This window comes from Mirounga angustirostris, unplaced genomic scaffold (assembly GCF_029215605.1).
Source record: "Mirounga angustirostris isolate CCGP_5_RB_7025 unplaced genomic scaffold, mMirAng1.0.hap1 SCAF_12, whole genome shotgun sequence".
Taxonomy (NCBI): Eukaryota; Metazoa; Chordata; class Mammalia; order Carnivora; family Phocidae; genus Mirounga; species Mirounga angustirostris.
In genome coordinates this window covers 11,447,111-11,472,683 of record NW_026991720.1, presented here as the reverse complement: position 1 = coordinate 11,472,683, position 25,573 = coordinate 11,447,111, and the positions used below count along the sequence as shown (strand labels likewise).

The 25,573-nt window shown below is 39.9% G+C and overlaps 1 long non-coding RNA gene across 3 annotated transcripts in view; it reads left to right on the top strand.

Annotated features, from left to right (window-relative positions):
- LOC135362231 (uncharacterized) overlaps positions 1–25,573 on the top strand; it is a 248,167-nt gene that overhangs the window by 139,540 nt on the left and 83,054 nt on the right. For all 3 annotated transcript variants that reach the window (XR_010406711.1, XR_010406710.1, XR_010406712.1), the window contains exon 4: positions 12,103–12,197. This is a non-coding gene — a long non-coding RNA (uncharacterized LOC135362231). The remainder of the gene's footprint in view (positions 1–12,102; positions 12,198–25,573) is intronic.

The window sequence follows — 25,573 nt, the reverse complement described above, 5'->3', positions numbered from 1 at the left end:
TGAATAGAACTTCCAGTGTGATGTCATGTAAGAGTGGTGAGAGTGGCCCCCTAGCTGTGTTCCTGATCTTAGAGGTAAAACATTCCTTTTACCATTAACTATGATGTTAGCAGGCCATTTTGTAGATGCTATTCCTCAGTTTGAGGCAGTGCCCTTCCATTAATAACTTCTTGAGAGTTTTTGTTATGAATAGATACTGGATTTTGTTAAATGATTTTCTGCATTTCTAAGAGATAAGCGTATGGTTTTTTCTTCTTTTGTCTACTAACGTGGTGAATTATTTTAACTTTTGAATGTTTAACCACCCTTGCATGCCAAGATAAACCTTACTTAGTCATGATGTATTATCATTTTTATGTATTGTTGGATTGCAATTGCTACTATTTTATTAAAGTTTTTTTTGTTTTGTTTTTTTAAGATTTTATTTATTTATTTGACAGAGACAGAGACAGCGAGAGCAGGAACACAAGCAGGGGGAGTGGGAGAGGGAGAAGCAGGCTCCCCGCAGAGCAGGGAGCCCGATGTGGGACTCGATCCCAGGACTCTGGGATCATGACCTGAGCCGAAGGCAGACGCTCAACCATCTGAGCCACCCAGGTGCCCCTTTATTAAAGTTTTTATATCTCTGGGGCACCTGGGTGGCTTAGTTGGTTAAGCGACTGCCTTCGGCTCAGGTCATGATCTTGGGGTCCTGGGATCGAGTCCCGCATCGGGCTCCCTGCTCTGCAGGGAGCCTGCTTCTCCCTCTCCCACTCCCCCTGCTTGTGTTCCCTCTCTCGCTGTGTCTCTCTCTGTCAAATAAATAAATAAAATCTTTAAGAAAAAAAGTTTTTATATCTCTGCTCATGAGGGGTATTTGGTCTGTAGTTTTATTTTAATGTTTTGGTTTTTTTTTTTAATGTTTTTTTTTTTTTAAGATTTTATTTATTTATTTGAGAGAGAATGAGAGACAGAGAGCATGAGAGGGAGGAGGGTCAGAGGGAGAAGCAGACTCCCTGCCGAGCAGGGAGTCCGATGCGGGACTCGATCCAGGGACTCCAGGATCATGACCTGAGCCGAAGGCAGTCACTTAACCAACTGAGCCATCCAGGGGCCCCTTTAATGTTTTGTTTTTAATATAAGGTAATGCTGGTCTCATAAAATGATCTAGGTAGCATTCTCTCCTCTTTTATTTTCTGGAAAAATTTGCATAGAATCTGTATTCTTCTGAAATGTTTGAGAAAACTTGCCAGTGCAGCCATCTGAGCCTGGAGGACTTTTCCTTGGAAGGAAATAAATTCAATTTTTTTTTTAAAGATTTTATTTTATTTATTTGACAGAGAGAGAGATAGCGAGAGCAGGAACACAAGCAGGGGGAGTGGGAGAGGGAGAAGCAGGCTTCCCACCGAGCAGGGAGCCCGATGTGGGACTCGATCCCAGGACCCTGGGATCATGACCTGAGCCGAAGGCAGACGCTTAACGACTGAGCCACCCAGGTGCCCCAATAAATTCAATTTTTAAAAAAGAACATAAGATTCTTAAAGAAGTCTATTTCTTCTTCAGTGAGTTTTGCTAGTATTTCTTTCAAAGGACATGCCTGTTTAATCTTTATGATTATAAGTATCTTTAGACTCTGCAGTGATGTCCCCTCCTTCATTAATAAAATTAGTAATTTATACCTTTCCTCTTCTTATCATGGCCAGGATAACTGGTCAGGTATTAATTTATGGATGTTTTCAGAAGGATTAGCTCTTTATTTTATTGATTCTTTCTCTTTTACTGCTTTTCCATTTTAATGTTTCCTGCTGTTATTTTTACTATCCTAGGAATTCTGGATCAATTTCCAAGAATCAACACTCTAGGTCATTATGTTTTAAATTTAAAAAAGTTATGACTTATCATAAATACATTTTACATCATATCCCACTATGTGCGGGAAAGCCCACATACATATAATTAACTTTCTCAAAATAACACTTACCTGTATTGCATATTATATGTTTTGTTTTTTCCCCCAATTCAGTTCCATTCTGTTCCAGCCTGGCTATATTCTCATTGTTAAAAAGCTGTTCAGAACCTGCTAAACTGTATTTACTGCCTACTAATGGTTAGTGATGTACAGTTAAACATTGCTGCAGATACTTCTGATAACAGGTCTTTTACACCATTTTGTGAAACCCTCTACTACTTTTTGATCTATGTCAGTGATAAAGATGAAAAACAAGAAAAGGCACGTTATCTAGTCCTTTGGCATATCCCTAAAAATCTCTTGCCAGGTTGAAACAGAGCCATTAATGAACAGACTTTGCATGTGGTGGTTTGTTCATTCATTCAACAAATACTGAACCCAGGTATCAATTTAGGCACTGTGGTTGCAGCAGTGAATAAAACAAATAAAGTCCTTTACCTATGGAATTGCCATTTTAGTGGGTGAAAATAGTCAATAAACAAAATATACAAATAAGTTTGTCAAGTGATGGATGATAAGCACAATCATAAACACAAAAACAAGATGCAGAAGAAAGACATGGGGAAGCCATGTGATTGGGATGGCCAGTGATTATTTTACCTAAAGGAGAATATTTGAACAAATAACTGAAGAAATGAGAAATAGCTGGGGAAAGAGCATTCCAAACAGAGGAAAGAGCAAGTGCAAATGCCCTAGGGCAGGATCACGCCTGGAACCGGAGAGGAGCACATGGAAGAAGGGCAGTGGTGGAGACAGGAGCAGAGGTAGCCGTGTCCAGGCTGGGGCTTGCTTTACAGGCCATGATGGTGACTGGATTTTACTCTGAGAAAGGGGAAGCCATATGAAGTACTTTTGCAGCTGAGTTATAAGATCTGACTTACACTGTGAAAGACTCAATCAGATTGCTGTGGGGAGAATAGAACTAGAGGCAAAGGAAGGTATTGGGAAAGTCCAGGCAAAAGGTGGTGATGACTAGCATTAGGGAGGTAGCAAGAAGGTGGTGAGGGAGATTGAATTGTTTGTCTAGAAGATAAAACTGACCATATCTGCTGATAATTGTATGAGGGTATAAAAGAAGGGAAGAACCTAACCCTCACTCTCCATCATCCCATTTTATGTATATTTATGGCACTTGCTACCATTTATAATTATATCATGTATTTTTTTCTTCCTTGTTTATTGTCTTCTTAACTACTAGACCAGACATTCCATAAGATCAGAGACTTGTCTATCTTGTTCACAGCCATACTCCAGCACCCGGGAGAGTGCCTGGCAAATACAGATGCTCAATAAATGTTCGCTTCTATGAATGAGTAGGAAGAAAGGAATTTGGCCTCTATATTGAATCCTTAATATATTTCTGCCCTTCCACTCTCTAATTCCAAATCTAGGAATCTATTTTGAGGAAATATTCACAAATGCAAAGACTTATCTCTATAGACAGTCATCAAAGCAACTGATTCTAATAGTGGAAAATTATACACATGCTAACTGTTCAACAAGAGGAGAATTTGGGACCCTTCCTAAAAGGTTCAAGGAAGACTTTGCCCACTTTCAGGGCAGGATAGCTAATGGTGGAAAATAGCTCTTTGCCAGGGCTTGAGCACCCAGAGCCCTGCAGACCCATGGGCATAGGATTATGCCAGCTTGATGTTAGTTCACTTCAAATCATGCATTCTATTTATGACTCTTAAAATCTCAAGGGTTTAATTTAAAAAGTTATACAGCAGGCTTTGAACCAGTTCCTGGGACCTCATTATTGTCAACTCTCTTCACCCTGGGCCTATGTGGAGGGAGTTAAGGGAAAGGAGAGAGGTAACTTAAGGGAGAAGGAGGGAAGAGAAGGATATATGATAGAAAAACTCTAGGGAAAATGGGAGCAGAACTTTAATTAAAACCCAGCTGGGCAATTTGCAGCAGTGAGTTCAACCCTGAGAAGGACAGGTTAGCCTTAGGAAGTGCTATGGGAATATGGGTGTGCTGGGCCCCACGGAGGTAACATTTCAATAGATGTAGAGCTCCTGGCAGGTTCTCGGCACCTTCCTGTGGGAACTCATGCCTCTGTGAGCAAACACGAACACACTGGCATTTACAATTTTACTAATTAATAAAACCTAGATTTATTCTGCTGAGTGCTGGGAAAAATAAATGGATAAAACCCCATTTTTTCTCACTAAATAATTTTTTAAAAAACTTGTGCAACAGGGTCCTAGTACCCAATCTTAAGTATATTTATTCCCAAATCAAAGAGTTCCTGAGCTAAAAGGTACTCAGCTACTGTGTCTCTTCATTTTACAAATAAGGAAAATGATGCCAGAGAGGACCTCAAGGTCATAGAGAAAGGAAGAGAATGCTTTATTTCCTGACCCTATTTCAGCTTTCTCTTTATGCTTCTGTACTGTTTTATAATTTTTTCCTGGATTTACTTATTTGACAATTACTTACTGAAAACCGATGTGCATTGCACTGGTTAGCCATTGAGGAAAATGGCACACATAGGTGAAACGAAAATGAATTCTATTTTCTTTTCTTTTTTTTTTTTTTAAAGATTTTATTTATTTATTTGAGAGAGAGAGAGAGCACATGAGGGGGGGGAGGGTCAGAGGGAGAAGCAGACTCCCCGCCGAGCAGGGAGCCCGATATGGGACTCGATCCCGGGACTCCAGGATCATGACCCGAGCCGAAGGCAGTCGCTCAACCAACTGAGCCACCCAGGCGCCCTGAATTCTATTTTCTTGAGATGCATGCTCAGGATGTAAGTATTCTTATACTCACTCATTCAATCTTTTTCCTTTGTCTGACTCTAAGACCAACCTTTGGTGGCCAAGATTTAGATCCTTGTGAGCCAAATGAGACCTAGTGTCACGAGAAACTATGAGTACATTTGGGCTTGCAGAGATTCCAAGAATTGGATGAATTCTTGGAGGAAGAGGCTGTCAGGTTGTCTAGAGGATGCTACAGTTGGGAGTTTATTTAGTGCAGCACTCAGGGATCTTGGTTGGAAAGCAATAGAAAAGAAAGCCTTAGCTAATTCCTGGAGGAAAGGGATTTACAGGAAGTAATTTGGACAGCTCTCATAATTAATGGCGTGTATGGAGAGCTATGAGCTAGATGTTCGGAACTGCAGCACAATTTATACCTCAGGAAGTTTGGTTAGGGTGCAGCTGCTGTGACCACTAGCCACTGGATGCTACCAACAGAATTAATTCCATACTTTTATCCTCCCCTGGCGTCATCTACTTGTTATTCAGTGTCCCAGTGGACATGACCGACTACTCTAGCTTCAAGGTTGAGAGGAAGAAATATATGTATTTGGCATTTTTACCTAGTGTACTGTGAAGGAGGACTTATCTTCCATTCAGACTCAGACTATTTGAGGAGGACCCCAGACAGAACCAGGATCCGAATGCTGAGCAGTCAAAACAAAACAAAACCCCCAAACAACTAAAAATCCCCTGTGTCTGTTTAAAATTAAACAAAACTAAATGAGTCGAGAATAAATAGGCAATCTGTATGAATCTGGTCAGATTTCCACTTTTTCATCTGTAGAAGTAATTAGTAAATCTTTTGTCAATATAGCTTCATCCTAGATACCCAAAGATATATTGAGAAGTAAGGTGCTAATATTAGGGGTAAAGTTGCCAGATATTTTATTGTCATGAAAATAATCTGAGCTAATTATATGTCTTTGAGAGAAAAAAATATCTTTTACACATTAATCTCTTAAACGTCAAGCATATAACAAATTTTAAGTCCAGTCAAGATGAAAATCAGTTTGGCTGAGCTGTGGATCGTGTTCTATCTAATCTCTTTCCCTTTATTTGAAAAATACTTTATAATTTCATATAAAACTAAATGAATTTACTTCCCCACCCCTTTCAAACACATAATTTTAAACACAGAATTTCTCCCTCCATACTGGATTAGTCACATCTTCATACAAATATTCTCTAGTATTTCATTATCTTAAAAAAACAAACTCTTTAGACACATGAAAAGATGTTCCACATCACTAATCATCAGGGAAATGTAAGTCAAAACTGCAATGAGATGTCACCTTACACTTGTCAAAATGGCTAAAATAAAAAAAGATAAGAAATACAAGTGTTGGCAAGGATGTGGAGAAAAAGGAACACTTATGTGCTCTTGGTGGGAACATAAATTGGGGGCAGCCACTGTAGAAAACAGAATGAAGCTTTCCTCAAAAAATAAAAAATGGAAATATCAGATGATCCAGTAATTTTACTATTGGGTATTTGCCCAAAGAAAACAAAAATACTAATTTGAAAAGATATATGCATCCCTATGTTTACTGCAGCATTATTTATAATACCCAAGATATGGAAGAAACTTAAGTGTCCATTGACAGACAAATGGATTAGGAAGATGTGATATATATTATTATATTTAGTGAAATATTACTCAGCCATTAAAAGGATGAGATCTTGCCATTTGCAACAACATGGATGGACCTAGGGGGTATTATGCTAAGTAAATAAATCAGACTGAGAAAGACAAATACCATATGCTTTTACTCATATGTGGAATCCAAAAATTCAAACAAATAAATAAACAAAACAAAAAGCAGGATCAGACCTATAAATACAGGGAACAAACTGATGTTTTCCAGAGGGAAGGGGGTTAGGGGATGGGCAAAGAGGTGATGGGTGAAATGGGTGAAGGGGAGAGGGAGGTACAGGCTTCCAGTTATGGAATGCGTTAAGTCACTGGAATAAAAGGCACGTATAAGGAATACAGTCAGTGATACTGTAATTGTGTTGTATGGTGACAGATGGTGGCTACACTTGAGGTAAGCACAGCATAAGGTATAGAATTGAATCACTATGTTGTATACCTGAAACTAATATAACATCGTGTGTCAAACATCCTAAAAAACAAAATAAAACAAAAGAACTCTTCCCTTAATTTTTTATACCTCCAGTTGTCACCTCTTTCTTTGTTTCCTTACCAAGAAAAATTTATCAAGAGCATTTTCAATATAGGTGGTCTCAAATTCTTCACCTCCCATTCCTTCAACCGACTCCATTTGGGTTTCTGACTCAGCTACCATCTCCGTTGACAAGATCATCTCCACAAGGACTGATTCCAAAGTCACATCTCCACCCTCCTTTTACACAACTTTTTTATGAGCAGTCAACAACTGGATATTTTCCTCTTCCTCTGCTTTAAAAAAACTTTTTTTCTTTTCTGTAGTTCTGTGATACTATAAGAAGTTTGGGCTTTTCTCTTATCTTACCAGGCTAGTCCTTCCCAATCTCATTAGCTTGTCTCAAAATAGCTGGTAGCATTCTCAGTGTTTTTCTTAAGGAATTCAGTGTGGTCTAAAACTTTGAATACTGTCTATATTCTAATGAATTATACATTTATATTTCAGACCTGACCTCTTCTATTCTATCAAACTGCCTAGTTGATATTTTTCTTAATCCCATATTTTTGTTTCCCACTATATCAGTTAAAGATATGAAAAACACTGAGGGCTCAAGCCAGGAGCCCAGGTATCATGCTTGATCTCTCTTACCTGTCCCCGCCATATCTGATTCATTCTCCAAGTCTGTTAGGTCCACCCCCAAAATATAGAGGGTTGTATTTTCCAAAAATAATGACTATTTTGTTTCTTCCTTCCTAGTTTGTCTATTTTTCTTTTTTTTTTCTTTTTTTTTTTTTAAAGATTTTATTTATTTATTTGATAGAGAGAGAGAGAGAGAGCACAAGTAGGCAGAGCGGCAGGCAGAGGGAGAGGGAGAAGCAGGCTCTCCGCTGAGCAGGGAGCCCGATGCGGGGCTCGATCCCAGGACCCTGAGACCATGACCTGAGCCGAAGGCAGCCGCTTAACCGACTGAGCCACCCAGGCGCCCCTGTCTATTTTTCTTATATTCATGCATTAGTAAGGACCTCCAGGGGTACGCTGAAAGGTAGTACCAAGAATGAACATTCTTCTCATATTCTTGAATTTAATGTGAATTCTTCTAACTTTTCACTACTGAATATAATGCTTTGCTAGAGGTTTCTAGTAGATATACTATTTGTTATAGGAAGTTTCTTACTACTCTGTGCTGCAAATGTTTAATCCTGAGTGGGTCTTGGATTTTTCAGGTTATTTCTGTCAAGATCATGAAGTTTTTCTCTTATAATCTTTGAAGTCAGTGAACACATTAGTTGTACTAGAATTGTGTCATTCTGCATTCTTGAGATTTATCTGTTCCCCCAATCTACTTCCTCTAGACTTGGAGAATTCCTATGGCCACTCCTGCTCTGTAAAGCACTTTGTGCTGGGCAGGTTCTTGGTTACCTTTTACCATGTGATACCACCTTCCTGGGTCTTTTAGGGGGAGCCAGCCTCTGGTTTTCCAATAATGTGTTGGAGTTTTATATTTATTTGTTTATTTATTTATTTATTTATTTATTTATTTATTTATTTATATTTATTTATTTTTAAATTTCATTATGTTATGTTAGTCACCATACAATACATCATTAGTTTTTGATGTGGTGATCCACGATCCATTGTTTTCGTATAACACCCAGTGCTCCATGCAGTACGTGCCCTCCTTAATACCCATCACCGGGCTAACTAATTCCCCCTCCCCCTTCCCCTCTAAAACCCTGTTTGTCTCTCAGAGTCCAGAGTCTCTCATGGTTCATCTCTCCCTCCAATTCCCCCCCCACCTCATTTTTCCCTTCCTTCTCCTAATGCCCTCCATGCTATTCCTTATGTTCCACAAATAAGTGAAACCATAAGATAATTGACTTTCTCTGCTTGACTTATTTCACTTAGCATAATCTCCTCCAGTCCCATCCATGTTGATGTAAAAGTTGGGTATTCATCCTTTCTGATGTCTGAGTAATATTCCATTGTATAAATGGACCACATCTTCTTTTCCATTCATCTGTTGAAGGGCATCTTGGCTCTTTCCACAGTTTGGCTATTGCGGACATTGCTGCTATGAACATTGGGGTGCATATGGCCCTTCTTTTCATTACATCTGTGTCTTTGGGGTAAATACCCGGGAGTGCAATTGCTGAGTCATAGAGTGGCTCTATTTTTAAATTTTTGAGGAACCTCCACACTGTTTTCCAAAGTGGCTATACCAATTTGCATTCCCACCAACAGTGTAAGAGGGTTCCCCTTTCTCCACAACCTCTCCAACATTTGTTGTTTCTTTCCTTGTCCATTTTTGCCATTCTAACTGGTGTAAGGTGGTATCTCAATGTGGTTTTGATTTGAATTTCCCTGATGGCTAATGATGATGAACATTTTTTCATGTGTCTGTTAGCCATTTGTATGTCTTCTTCAGAGAAGTGTCTTTTCATATCCTCTGCCCATTTTTTGACTTGATTATTTGTTTTTTGGGTGTTGAGTTTAAGAAGTTCTTTATAGATCTCGGATACCAGCCCTTTATCTGTAGTGTCATTTGCAAATATCTTCTCCCATTCTGTGGGTTGCCTCTTTGTTTTGTTGACTGTTTCCTTTGCTGTGCAGAAGCTTTTTATCTTGATGAAGTCCCCAAAGTTCATTTTTACTTTTGTTTCACTAGCCTTTGGAGATGTATCTTGAAAGAAGTTGCTGTGGCCGATGTCAAAGAGGTTACTGCCTATGTTGTCCTCTAGGATTTTGATGGATTCCTGTCGCACATTGAGGTCTTTTATCCATTTTGAGTTTATCTTTGTGTATGGTGTTAGAGAATGGTTGAGTTTCATTCTTCTGCATGTGGCTGTCCAATTTTCCCAGCACCATTTATTGAAGAGACTGTCTTTTTTCCATTGCATGTTTTTTCCTGCTTTGTGGAAGATTATTTGACCATAGAGTTGAGGGTCCATATCTGGGTTCTCTATTCTGTTCCATTGGTCTGTATGTCTGTTTTTGTGCCAGTACCATGCTGTCTTGGTGATCACAGCTTTGTACTATAGCTTGAAATCGGGCAACGTGATGCCCCAGCTTTGTTTTTTTTCTTCAACATCTCCTTGGCGATTTGGGGTCTTTCTGATTCCATACAAATTTTAGGATTGTTTGTTCCAGCACTTTGAAAAATGTCATTGGAATTTTGATCGGGATGGCACTGAAGGTATAGATTGCTCTGGGTAGCATAGACATTTTAACAATGTTTATTCTTCTGATCCATGGAGTTTTAGAAAAGACCTTGTCTTTGTAGAAATTTAGAGCCAGGTTTTTGGAGAAGCTGGAGCCTGTGCTTAGTGTGCCATCTTGAGGACAGACAGGAAAGGACTGGAATTATTTTGGTTGATGCTGTTAAGAGATTTGGGAATCATCCTGATTTAGAGGAATGCCTTTGATCCAGAATTTAATGACCTACAGCAGGACCAGGGAAAGTGACAATTCAGAAAAAAAAAAGAGCCTTTCCAAAATTAATGTTGGTTGAAGTTCAAGTGAGAAGAAACAAGTGTGGGAAGAAGTAAAGACAGACCATAAAAATGTTAAGGTCTAAGGAATTTAATTAAAAGCTGATTCTTTGGGGGCACCTGGGTGACTCAGTTGGTTAAACATCTGACTTTTGGTTTCTGTTCAGGTCGTGATCTCAGGATCATGAGATTGAGACTTGCATGGGTCTCTGCACTGGGCTCAGAGTCTGCTTGGGATTCTCTCTCTCCCTCTGCCCTTCCCCCTGCTCTTGTGCACGCACACACACTATCTCTCTGTAAAATAAATAAATAAAATATATTTTTTTATTTATTATTTTTATTATCTTTTTTTATTTGAGAGAGAGAGAGAGAGCACAAGAGGGGGGAAGTGGGAGAGGGAGAAGCAGACTCCCTGTTGAGCAGGGAGCCCAATGTGGGACTCGATCCTGGGACTCCAGGATCATGACCTGAGCTGAAGGCAGTTGCTTAACCAACTGAGCCACCCAGGCACCCCAAAATATATTTTTTTAAAAGCTGATTATTTCCCTTGAAAGTTTCCATCATCATCCCCCACAAAATTTTTGCTGAAAACATTCTTATCGATACTGAATCTTGAATATATAGAAGCGGTGGGAGAGGAAACCAGTGGAAAGTTAACTTCTCATCTAATCTGACTACCAATATGACCAACATTTATGTAGCAAGGAATGGGGTAGAAAAAATAGAATAAATACTAAAGTCATATTGCAGCTTCCCTTCTAGAGGAATGGAAGAATGTCTTTGAATTTCATTAAATATCATAGGCCTGTATAGGATATTCAGTGGAGGCAGGAGTTGGGAAACTCAGTCTTGTTTAGCTTCATCTAGTCAACAAATACCTTTTGGTGTGCCAGGCCCTGTGCTAGGAGTTGGGGGTAAAGCTCTAAGAAGTGCAGACATCAGCCCCACATTCATGAAATGTACAGGCCAGTTAGGGAAGAAAACATTAAACAAACATTGCTGCAAATGTGATGAGAAGTAGGAAAGGAATCAGGGGGTATGACTGTAGGTAACAGTGCCCATAGTCAGGACACAGCTGGGTATAGACTTTGCTCTAAGAAGTGGTTTTTAAATTGAGACCTACAAGAGGAGATAGAACCATTGGTTAGCCTTACTGACCAGACTCCTGTCTTTCCAAAGCAGGAAATAAACAAATCCTTTGCCTGTCTGAAGATTCTCTCTATCCAAGGCTACCTTTAAAATCAAGAGTGTATGGTTTCAGAATCATGGAATTCTAGAGGTAGAATCCATGGTCATCATTGGCTATCTTTACCATCAGTGGAAAACTGGCTTGTGTTTTCACTGTGCTGACTCAGGTTGTGGTGGCGTCCATCCACTGTGAGTAGAGGAAAGAGATGTGACACCAGAGCAAATCCTCGGTGAGAAAAGACAGGAGTCACACTGCTCTATCAGCAAACTGGAGGAAAAGAAAATATTTCAGTTGAACTTTTATGAGGACAGGTGATTGGAACTCAACTCAAACTGGTAGAAGCAAAAGAAAGCAATTTACTGGTTTAGGAAACAAAAAAGTATAGGTGTTTATGTGGAATACTGGTCCTAGACTATGGAGCAATATCCTTAGGGACCCTGGAGAATCACAGCCTTATGATAAGTGAAAGTAGAGTGTCTCAACCAGCACCACTGTTGTTCTTCATTATTGCTCAGCTGTGATCAGTCTGTGTCATTAGGAAATATCTCATACTAATTATAACCAAGCATTCGTTGAACATCTACAGGACACCACGTGCAGTGCTGAACACCAGGATCACAGAGATGGAAAAGGAGAAGACTCTGTTATACTGCCTGATGAGAGAGACCGCTGCTTAAACAGGTGACTAATAACGTGGTGTCATTAGGACACAGAAGTAACATGGGGAGCAAGTAAATAATATCTCAAAGGAACACATTCAGGGAAGGCATCTTGGAGAGCTTAGCTTGAAAGATTAACAGGAGTTTTCCTGGCGTATAAAGAAGGCAAAACTATTTTAGGGAGAAGGAGCAATATCTATAAACATACAGAAATGTAAACCATGGTGATGTGTGCTGAAGACTAGAAACAATTTGGATTTGCTGGAGAATGAGAAGGTGGGAGCTAGAACTCGAGATAGGAAGATAAGAGCCAGAAAATGAAGAGTCTGGCATTCTACCTGAAGGCAATAGGGAGTCACTGAGGGCCTTTTAACTGGCATGTGTGGTTTATTCGGCAGCAGTTTGGAAAACATGTCAGTTGGGATCATACCTAGAGGTAGGGAGCCCAGTGAAAAGGCTACTGGAATAGTTCAGATTAGAGACACTGGAGACTTGAATTTTGACCATGGTGCAGGGAATGGAGTCAGACTGGTGGTGACTTGGCCCTGCACAGGAGTCAGCCCAGAGCAATGGAAATCTAGATAGAGAGCAGTGAAGGAAGTCTACCCCCAGGGGCTTTGATTTGAACTTGCCTGTTAATCTTCTGGCTGGGACTGGGATTCTTTCCTGCTAACGCTCAGATTCCTTACTGCCAGGGGAAATGGTGTAAGTCCAAAGCTACCTTCCTGTCTGAAGTAATCTCAGACTCTTTGGAATTGTGAAGTCAGTGAAAATCTGGAGACAGTTTGCTGTAAGACAAAAAGCAGGGAATCAGGAGTCAGAACACTGAACTTGAGTTGTAAGTCTGTCTCTTTCTGGTTATTTAAAAGGTTGATGCAAACTGCTTATGCTCTTAGCCTTCAGTTCCTGCATCTGTAAAATGAGGATTGTATTTTCCACGCCTGGCAAGAATTGCGTTGAAAAATGGAAGGAAAGTTTTCAAAATGCTGTAAAATACTGTGTACATATTATTTATTTTATAGTGAAACCAGAATTTGGGATTTGAGTAGAAAGATGCCATTGTGAGAAACTTGCTACCAGGTCATTCTTCCCAAAACACGCCCTTGTAATGCATTGCGATAGTGAGGTGAAGTCATCTTCTGAACTGTAAAGATAACTCAGGAGAAACCACTGATCTTGTAGCTGGCAAAGCTGAGAGTCTACCTCAAGGTTGTCTGGCCAGAGCTGTGTTATTGTATATTTTCAATAACTCCACCCACTTTCATTTATTTCCACGAAGTTTGGAGGTAGAGGAGAGGAGCAGGACACATATTATTATCCATTTTAGACACTTAAAACCTTAAGACCTGAGAGACACCCCTGTGCATTCCAGTCTCCCTCATCAAGGGGAGGCAGTGTGCCCATGGCTGGTGTGGGTGATGCAGGAGTCGTGGGACTCCTGGGGTCACCAGGATATTATATACCTTGGGGGGGGGTCTGGTGGTTCCAATCTCCCCATTTCTACTCAGTACCTGAAGATATGTTTCCAGAGCTATCCACACGTTCCAGTCATGCAGGCGTCCCCCTTGTCCAGCTTTGGTCTCAAGAGCAGAGTGAGTCTGAGCTGGGGATGTCCTGGACCATCTCATGCATATAGACTGGCCAGAGGTTGCACATGGCCTCAGTGGTGTGGGGACAGATATCCCATCCAATCACTGCTGGTTGTGGTCCACCTTGTGGAAGGGAACCCAAATGCCTTCGGACCTTATGATCCCCTCATCAGGGAACATAGGCACTGACCGCACATGGCACATGATGGGATATCCTGAATGCATCCAACCTGAAGAAAACAATAGGAAAGAAGAGATGATGTGATGCCCAATATTCTTTATAGAGTATATGTCCCCCCACCAGCCCAGGAGACCTAAAGCATTTTGAATAATCCCAGATTAATCAGAGAAGCATTTGACTTTATCACCCTGCCCAAGTTTATTTGTAGCCTAACTGGTCTCCTTCCAAGTTCCTTAGAGTTTGATACTCTCATCCCCACTTGACTCTGAAAGGTACACAAAAGAAAGAGAATCGGAGTACAAGGAAAATCAGAAACAGAAAACAGACCAACAGCAAGGAAACTTCTCTCATGTGCTTTGGGTACCTGGAAGCTCCAATTTAAACACACACATTTATGTCCTTTATCAATACAAGTACCCAATAGCTACATCCTTTCAGTGTTACCATAAGCTCTAGGCACACAACCCCAGTTCCAATACACAAGGAAGGAAGCTCAGTAACACCTCCTTCCTCCATGCCTGGGACATTCACATTCCAGAAACAAGCAGAGAAGCTCACCTGGTCATCTTGCGACTATAGCTCAGGTCTAGTGTCAGGGAGAAGTCATCTGTGTAGAAGTAGTGAATGGATGGTTTGGAGATGCTATATATAGGGAAGAAGATATGATTATCTTTTGCTTCTTCCTGCTTCCTTTTGGGAAAGTGGTGGTTGGCTGGACAATTTCCCTAAATACCTGAGTGACACTTAAATGGTGCTTTTTGGGTCTGGGTCTGTAACTGAGACCAAAATGATTGGGCTGAGACCTACCCAGTGTCTTCAAGTGTTCTCTGCATGTATTCAAGGGGCACCTGGGTGGCTTAGTCGTTAAATGTCTGCCTTTGGCTCAGGTCATGATACCAGGGTCCTGGGATCAAGCTCTGTGTGGGGCTCCCTGCTCAGCGGGAAGCCTGCTTCTCCCTCTCCCACTCCCCCTGCTGTGTTCCCTCTCTCACTGTCTCTCTCTCTCTACCAAATAAATAAACAAAATCTTTAAAAAAATAATGAAGGATTCAAGAAACTAGATATGAAGTAACATATCTAGAAAATGTTCTACAGCTTTGTGGGAAAAATTAGAAAGGTATATAGAGAATCACTGGGGGTACCTAAGGAGATGCAGAGGTAAAGCATGATCATAGACCGAAAAACTAATTTCTTAAGAGATGTCAATTCCCCACAAATTGATCTATATTTTTAAAAAATTGCTTAGAATCAAATCACAGCAGGGTTTGTTGTAGCAGTAGTTGTTTGCTTATTTGTTTTGGTGGAACACAATGAGCTGATTTTAAAATTTAAATGGAAGCAACAAAGAGCCAAGAATCGTTGAGTGTTCTAGAAGAAAAATAAGGAAGAACAAATATAAAAATATTGCAATGTTGTAGCATTGACACAGAGATAGATAAATAAATCAATAGAAAAAAACACAGAGCCTCCAAAAGACCCACAGTATATAGACACTTGGCCGAGCAGATTTGAGGAAAGAGTAGACTTCAATGAACAGTGTGCATTGATAACTGGGAATCCATAGTTTTAGACACTGAAGTTGTGTTCCTATTTCACGTGACCCAAAAAACATCTGAACTTGAAAGGAAAATCGCAAAACTCTTGGAAGATAATATAGAAAGATATCTTCATGGAATTTGGGATAAACAAAATAATTTTTAATCAAGATACAAGTGGCATTAACCATAAGGAAGAGATTAATAACTTTGACTTATAATGTTTATCAGATGATACCAGAAGAAGAAAGGGCAACCCAGAGTGGGAGAAGCTATCAGCACACATGTAACTGACCATGGTTATGTAAACAGAATATCACGACATGCAGAGAATCCAACAGAAAAATGCACAAGAGGAAAAAACAAAATCTAAATGTCAAGTTAATCTATGCAAAGCTGCCTAACCTCATTAATAGCCAGGACAGCATAAATTAAAACCACTATAATATGCTATTACATACCCATCATTTTGGCAAAAAAAGAGGGAGCAATGCCATTAAGTGTCCACAGGATCTAGAGCAATAGAAACTCCTCATAGAGTCAAAGTGATACAACTTGAACTTGCCATTGTTTGTAACTTATTTTCATCTAGTCCAGTTGAAGTTGTGCATATTCTATGGCAAGGCAGTTCCATTGTTAGGGTATACCAGAGAGACCCTTTCACGTGTGTACAGAGACACATAGAAAGAAGTTGGTAGTAGCAAATGGACTCCAAATAAAAACAATCAAATATCTATCAACAGCAAAATAGATTTTGTTTCATACATTATATTCATATGGTGGACTATTAGGCAGAAATAAAAATAAACTATAGCTATAGATATCAATGCAGATGAGTTTCACAAATGTAATATTGTACAAAAGAGAGAAACCATAAAATGTTACATAAAATACAATCTTATTGTATTTACATAATGTTCAAAATCAGTTAAAAGTAAACTATATATATATATATATTTTTTTTTTTTTTTGAGAGAGAGCACACACACATGCATGCGTATGGGGGTGGGGGGAGGAGTAGAGAGGGGGAAGGACAGAGGGAGAGAGAAAGAATCTTAAGCAGTCTCCATGCTGGGCACGAACCCAAGGCAGTCTTGATCTCACAATCCTGAGATCATGACCTGAGCTGAAATCAAGAGTTAGACATTTAATCAATGGAGCCACCCAGGCGCCATAAACTATGTTGTTTAAAGTTGTGCATAAAGGTCAGGAAAACTGTAAAGGAAAGCAAAGGAGCTCACAAACATCAGCTTAGTGTTCCATTCTGAGGCAAGGGATGGGCTATGTTCTTGGAAGGACACATGAGGGGCTTCAGTTACTGGTGATATTCTATTTCTTAGCCTGGAGCTGGTCTGATGGTTCACTTTACAATTATTACTTAAATAGTACCTATCTTTTATGCACAATTTTTGTGAACATGACGTATTCCAAAATAGCAAGAATATTGTTGGGTTGCATCTTCTGACTCTAAAAGGCCCAACTTCAGTTATTAGAGCACATTATAACCTATGTAGATTATAACATGACAGTGTTCCTAAAAATACTTTCTTTTTTCAATTTTAAAGTTTATATTATAACAAATGGATTATGGCAAGTAAAGTTCAAAGTTCTGCCTGCTTCTGAGTTGTAACTTACTGCTTCTTCCTTCAAATTGTCTGGCTTTAGCAGAGATTCAGGCAACTTCCATGTTTCCTTTTAATTTGATCTTTAGGAGCCTTAAGACAGCGTCCCAACTCCTACCACCAGATCTCATTATCTCTGGAAGGGTCCAAGAGATGGAATCTTTTTGATAGAAAATCATAATATCCTAGTCATGTTAACTTAAATCACTTACTACTTGCAACTCAGAACTGCCAAGGAATCTTGCTTCAAGTAAAGGTAAAAAAAAAAAAAGGATAGAATCTCCCTCAACACTGTTTTTCTTGTTTTTTTCCCCACTGAATATAGGATTTGGATATAATTAAAGGGATACATTGGCTCAAATCCTTTTAAGAGCAACGACCTATCCACATTCATAAAACAATTTCCTGTCATTACAGGAGTAGCTAGATCTCCCAACAGAACATCAGCTCTAATTAAGGTATCCACTGCATAATTCTGCTTAGAGTCTTTAATACTCTCATGTACACACACACACACACGTACATGCACACATATTTGGTTGGCATCAATATGTGAGACTAAAATTTCACTTCATCTGATTATTTGGTCAGCTGTTTTCAGATTGATTTGCTCTGTTACTTTGGATCCAGTATACCAGTTCCCATGGCCCAGGGCTTGACCGCAGCCAAGTTATTGGAAGTGGTTCAGGAATTCTCTGTGCACCTAAGTATTTTATTCTGGAGCCTTTCAAGATCTTCAGGCCTGACATAAGTTGCTGCCTTTAAGAGCCCTCATTTAGTCCTAAAGCAGGGTCAGAATCCTTGACAGGATGTTTGAGAATGGAGATTCAAAAGAAATAAAGATTCATGAGGTCTGAGACTCTGGTCTTCAGGATAGAGTCAGAATTCCCTGATTGTGGCCCCCATTTGGTGAGGTGATTTTGACCCAGGGATGGGTGAAATCCCTGGTAAACTGAGTTTTATTTCCTAGTATGCTTTTTACATTTTTTTTTTTTTTTTTTTGGCGGAGCTCTTCTTAGTCTTAACGATCTTGTAACTGACTAACCTATCATTATTCATTTTTGGTAAGTAGTTTGTAGCACTTGATGTTCTTCTGTGAGTAGGTTTTTTTTTTTTTTTTTGTAACCAAGCGGCCAAGTTTCCTTCTCTGTGTGGTATGAGCCAAGTGTAAAGGCAGACTGTACTGGGATCCGAAGAGCATCTTATTGCTTCTTTTCCCCAGTGGGTGGTCACTACTTCATCTAGGTCCCAAATGATTAGGCTGAAGAAGCCTGCCCATATGTCGAATGGGTTAACTCCATCAGTTAAAAAGACTACTCATCTATGAACCTCTTTCTTAGAATGGGGGGGGGGTTTAAGTGAGAGAAAGGTAAAGTTTACTTTGGGAGGATATTTTTCTGTGGTCTAGATATTTCTATGGCCAAAAGTGTATCTTTTGGGAAGGTTCTTGGGCTTGTTTTAATGATCATCTATTTTATGAAAGTCATAGATTTAATAAGAACTATTAACTAAAATTTCATATGTGTAATTGATAAAGCTGGTGACCCTGTTGTATGCCAAGAATCTAAATCCATTCTAACAATATTACGAGCTAAACAATAGAATGAATTTTTTTGTATTTGAGTAAGAGTGAATTGATTTGGGAGATGTTTCATGGATAGTACAAGTGAAACTTGTCCACCTTTGTGTATCTCTATTCAAAGATCAAAAGCCATGGGGTCTTTTGGTGAGATATTTGCCTTCATAATAAAGACAAACTCTCAAAGACCTTAAAGAAAGGTTTGTATAGTAGGTATAAATTACTCCTTCAGTGAATTTGTGTATTTGCCCTCTTCTAAAAGTTGTATTTCTTGGCTTTAAAAAATTCACTTAGAATATTTTTTAAAAAGTGAAGAGCATATTGACTGTCAGTTGCTTTATGGGAAGGGTAGCATGGATAGCTCTTGTAAATGAAAACTAGTGCAGGGACTTGAGTTTGCCACTATGGGAATGGTACTGTTGCTAGTCAGGAGTTGTAATGTTTGCGCGTAGCCACAAGGAGGAGACAAAGAACAATATAGGTGACCGCAGATTCTACAATGCCTTAAGGTTCATTCAAGATAGAAATTACTTTAATTCCCTTTAGCGGGGCTTCTTATTTCATTTTAACACTATTGGCCAGAAGTAAGAGGTTTTATGGTTCCATTCAGTGTGACCAACCACTAGAGCTTTAATGGTTTTGAAATTAATTGCCCATTCTTCTGATAAGTCAGTGGCTATATAGTGCTGAGGGGGGAAGATATAGGTAGAGTCCTTCTTATCGCCTTTAAAACTGTAAGGCAGCCATTTACTACTTCCCTAAATTACCCTAGGGTGATGTCTTTCCTTTGAAATTTATCCAGTTCTCTAGGAATGTGGGTATTTCAGATATTAGATCTAATAGCCTGTGCGAATATATGGGGTTCCTTGTCCCACACTCTGAGACATGAAGATGGAAGTTGCGGTATCCTTAAGAATGAACAAAGGACACTTGGATATAAGTCCTGTGTTTGAGACAAGCTTCTAGGACTCCATCAAGCTGTTATTTTCAAGCATCAGATCTTAAATCCTCCAGACTAGGTAGGGCAGGGTTGTGGTATTAAAGGACGTGTACCTTCGGTGAATGACCCTTATCATTAAGTAATTTCTTTTTGAGTAACTAGAAATAACATGCTGTGTTTTTAGCAGTGTGAATCGGGTTGGCCATCTGTGGTCAGTAGTGATGTACGTGTAAGTTTCATGCACGTAGAGCGGCAGGTTGTGGCAGACCCAGGAAGCATCTGTAGTGTGTTGGCTGAAAGTGTAGGCTCTGGAGTCCCAGCGAACAGGGTTGGAAATGTGGCTTCATCACTTAGCTTTGTAGCTCTGCTTCCTTCTCTGCAAAGTGGAGACAGTAATGATACCAATTCTGTAGGACTGTTGTGAGCACAAATAAAGAAAAGCAGTTATGACAGTTCCTGGCAAACAGCATTTATTGATGATTTATCATGGCTACATTCACATCCTTGTGAGCAAATATAATCTGGAATACAGAATGCCCTGAGACAGTCACAGTTACAACTAACTGTGAACTTAGAAACAAGCAGCAGAGCTTCCCCTTGTAAGAAGGGGAAGGTTCTAGTTTCCACTACAAGAGAGTGTGGGGAGCAGTCAGGTTTTTGTCTTTGTCTCTATGGCAACCTCTTAAACCCAGTATTTTCCATCCATGTACTCCTCCTTAACGTCATGGTTAAGAACACCAGTTCTGAAATTGAATTTCCTGGGTTCAAATCCTTCCTCTACCTATAGGGAGGCTAATCATATCTGAAGACAACCAGAAAATCAGGTACCAATATCTTTTTGGAGGTTAAACTTGATATTTAATAAAAATTCAGTAGTTAACATGAGCTAAATCAGAAGTTTGGTGAGCTTCTATTTTCTAGGTGAATTTTTGCTTAAATTCTAAATCTTCATGGAGGATTTTTTTCATTGCTGGGGGTTTCACTCAAGCCCTGACTCTTCCTCTTATTAGCTTGGTTACTTCAGAGTTATTTAATATCCCTAAACATCTGTCTCCTCAACTATGATGTGGGGCTAATAAGAGTACCTGCTTCTAAGGTCTGTTGTGAAGATTCCATGGGATAGCTCGTAGAAAACACCCCACACAGTGCCTGGGACAGACTGACTCTCACTGTGTGCTAGGTGTCATCTCTGTTCTTCCCATTCACAAATGTTTATTGAGCGCCTTTCATGTGAAAAGCACCTGGCAAAGGATAATAGTGGAATAAAAGGAAATTATCCTAGAGTCAGTAGGAGGATGATGAGATTCATAAAAAGACATTCCCTAAGTCACTTCTCCTTCTGAGGAGCCACTCTGCTCTGAACACAGCTCATGGAATGATATTCAACACGACAAAAATATGGTTTAAAAGCAAGCTAGAGGGGAGGAGGGGGGAAAGATGGCGGAGGAGGAGGGGACCCTATTTTAACTGGTCCCCAGAATTGAGCTGGATATCTACCAGACTGGTCTGAGCACCCACGAAACCAGCCTGAGATGGAAGAAGATCTGGATCTCTACAAACAGAATATCGCAGGCGGTTGGTTTTGAGGCACGAAGCGGCTGGCGGTTTTAGAAGCACAAAGGGCAGAGATGTGCCCCGACCTGGAGGCAGGACTGGGGGCGCCGCGGAGGGGTGCACAACCCAGGCTGCTACAGTTTATAGCAGCACGGACAGAAACGGAGACGGTGTGGCCTGGAGAGCTCACTGAAGAACAGACTGCGGTCTCTCTGCCCTAGGGAGAGGGTTGGAAACGGTCTCTTCTGCTCTGACTCGTGGAAGAGACGTGGAAAGCCACCAGGGAAAGGCGCCAGAGAACAAAATCCCCAAAGACTGCTTCCCACTGAGCCCATTCCCCGCCACGGGGGCGCAGGGCAACTCCACCCAAACAGGGTTGCCTGAGTAACAGCAAGGCAGGCCCCTCCCGCAGAAGACAGGCTGGGAAAACAAGAGGCCAGCAACCCTAAGGTCCCAAGAAAACGGGTGCATCTTGCTTGGGTTCTGGTCAATAACTTGGACTCTATACATTCCCTCAAACAACCATCAACAGAATGACTAGGAGGAGGAGCCCCCAACACAGAAAAGACTCAGAGATTATGACTTATGCTGCAGATTTACAAATGGATGCAGACATAACCAAGCTGTTGGAGATGGAATTCAGGCTAGCAACTGTGAAGACAATGGCTAGAATGGAGAAATCAATTAATGGCAACATAGAGTCTCTAAGGGCAGAAATAAAAGGTGAATTGGCAGAATTTAAAAATGCTATCAATGAGATCCAATCCAATCTAGATAATCTAACAGCTAGGGTAACTGAGACAGAAGAGAGAATAAGTGACCTGGAAGACAATATAATAGATAAAAAGGGAAAAGAGGAGGCCAGGGAAAAACAACTCAGAATCCATGAAAATAGAATCGGAGAAATAAGTGACACCATGAGGCGTTCCAATGTCAGAATAATTGGAATCCCAGAGGGATTGGAGAGAGAGAGAGAGGACTAGAAGATGTATTTGAGCAAATCGTAGCTGAGAACTTCCCTAATCTGGGGAATGAAACAAACATTTGAGTCCTAGAGGCAGAGAGAACCCCTCCTAAGATCAAGGAAAACAGGCCAACACCCCGGCATGTAATCGTAAAACTGGCAAATCTTAGAACCAAGGAAACCATCTTAAGGGCAGTTAGGGGTAAGAGATTCCTTACATACAGAGGGAGGAACATCAGAATAATGTCAGACCTATCCACAGAGACCTGGCAAGCCAGAAAGTCCTGGCAAGACATATTCAGGGTACTAAATGAGAAGAACATGCAGCCAAGAATACTTTATCCAGCAAGGCTTTCATTTAGAATGGATGGAGAGATGCAGAGCTTCCACGACTGGCAGAAGTTGAAAGAATATGTGGCCACTAAGCCGGCCCTGCAAGAAATATTAAGGGGGGGGGTTCTATAAAAGGAGAAAGACCCCAAGAGTGATCTACAACAGAAATTTACAGGGACAATCTATAAAAACAATGTCTTCACAGGCAACATGATAACAATTAATTCATATCTTTCAATAATCACTCTCAACATGAATGGCCTAAATGCTCCCATAAAACGGCACAGGGTTGCAGATTGGATAAAAAGACAGGACCCATCCATATGCTGTCTACAAGAGACTCATTTTGAACCTAAAGATACATCCAGACTGAAAGTGAAGGGATGGAGATCCATCTTCCATGCCAGCGGACCTCAAAAGAAAGCTGGGGTAGCAATTCTTAGATCAGACAAATTAGATTTTAAACTAAAGTCTGTAATAAGAGACACAGAAGGACACTATATCATTCTTAAAGGGTCTATCCAACAAGAAGATCTAACAATTGTAAATATCAATGCCCCCAACATGGGAGCAGCCATCTACATAAGCCAAGTGTTAACCAAAATAAAGAGTCATATTGATAACAATATGTTAATTGTACGAGACCTCAATACTCCACTCTCAGCAATAGACAGATCATCTAAGCAGAAAATCAACAAGGAAACAAGAGCTTTGAATGATACATTGGACCAGATGGACCTCATAGATATTTACAGAACATTCCACCCTAAAAAAACAGAATACTCATTCTTCTCGAGCGCACATGGAACTTTCTCCAGAATAGACCATATACTGGGTCACAAATCAGGTCTCAACCAATACCAAAAGATTGAGATTATTCCCTGCATATTCTCAGACCACAATGCTCTAAAACTGGAACTCAATCACAAGAAAAAATTCGGCAGAAATTCAAACACTTGGAAGCTAAAGACCACTCTGCTCAAGAATGTTTGGGTCAACCAAGAAATCAAAGAAGAACTTAAATAATTCATGGAAATCAATGAGAATGAAAACACATCGGTCCAAAACCTATGGGATACTGCAAAGGCAGTCCTAAGGGGGAAATACATAGCCATCCAAGCCTCACTCAAAAAAAATAGAAAAATCCCGAATTCGCCAACTAACTCTACACCTTAAAGAACTAGACAAAAAGCAACAAATGACGCCTAAGCCACGCATTAGAAGAGAAATAATTAAAATTAGAACAGAAATCAATGAATTAGAAACCAGAAACACAGTAGATCAGATCAATGAAACTAGAAGTTGGTTTTTTGAAAGAATTAATAAGATTGATAAACCACTGGCCAGACTTATCCAAAAGAAAAGAGAAAGGACCCAAATTAATAAAATTATGAATGAAAGGGGAGAGATCACGTCTAACACCAAGGAAATAGAAACAATTATTAGAAATTATTATCAACAACTATATGCCAATAAACTGAGCAATCTGGATGAAATGGAGGCCTTCCTGGAAACCTATAAGCTGCTAAGACTGAAACAGGAAGAAATTGACAACCTGAATAGGCCAATAACCAATAACGAGATTGAAGCAGTGATCAAAAACCTCCCAAAAAACAAGAGTCCAGGGCCTGAAGGATTCCCTGGGGAATTCTACCAAACATTCAAAGAAGAAATAATACCTCTTCTCCTGAAGCTGTTTCAAAAACAGAAACAGAAGGAAAACTTCCAAACTCATTCTATGAGGCCAGCATTACCTTAATCCCCAAACCAGGCAAAGACCCCATCAAAAAGGAGAATTTCAGACCAATATCCCTGATGAATATGGATTCCAAAATCCTCAACAAAATCCTAGCTAATAGGATCCAACAATACATTAAAAGGATCATCCACCACGACCAAGTGGGATTTATCCCCAGGATGCAAGGGTGGTTCAACATTTGCAAATCAATCAATGTGATAGAGCACATTAATACGAGGAGGGAGAAGAACCATATGGTCCTCTCAATTGATGCAGAAAAAGCATTTGACAAAATACAACATCCTTTCCTGATTAAAACTCTCCAGAGTATAGGGATAGAGGGAACATTCCTCAAGCTCATAAAATCCATCTATGAAAAACCCACAGCAAATATCATCCTCGATGGGGAAAGCTGAGAGCCTTTCGCTTAAGATCAGGAACACGTCAAAGGTGCCCACTCTCACCACTGTTGTTCAACATAGTACTAGAAGTCCTAGCAACAGCAATCAGACAACAAAAAGAAATAAAAGGTATTCAAATTGGCAAAGAAGAAGTCAAACTCTCTCTTTTCGCAGACAACATGATACTTTATGTGGAAAACCCAAAAGACTCCACCCCCAAATTACTAGAACTCATCCAGCAACTCAGTAATGTGGCAGGATACAAAATCAATGCACAGAAATCAGTTGCTTTCTTATACACTAACAACGCAACTGTAGAAAGAGAAATTAGAGAAACGATTCCATTTACAATAGCACCAAAAACCATAAGATACCTCGGAATAAACCTAGCCAAAGAGGTAAAGGATCTATACTCTAGGAACTACAAAACACTCATGAAAGAAATTGAAGAAGACACAAAAAGATGGAAAAATATTCCATGCTCATGGGTCGGAAGAATAAACATTGTTAAAATGTCTATGCTACCCAGAGCAATCTATACCTTCAGTGCCATCCCAATCAAAATTCCAATGACATTTTTCAAAGTGCTGGAACAAACAATCCTAAAATTTGTATGGAATCAGAAAAGACCCTGAATCGCCAAGGAAATGTTGAAAAAGAAAAACAAAGCTGGGGGCATCTCGTTGCCCGATTTCAAGCTATAGTACAAAGCTGTGATCACCAAGACAGCATGGTACTGGCACAAAAACAGACATACAGACCAATGGAACAGAATGGAGAACCCAGATATGGACCCTCAACTCTATGATCAAATAATCTTTGACAAAGCAGGAAAAAAACATGCAATGGAAAAAAGACAGTCTCTTCAATAAATGGTGCTGGGAAAATTGGACAGCCACATGCAGAAGAATGAAACTCAACCATTCTCTAACACCATACACAAAGATAAACTCAAAATGGAT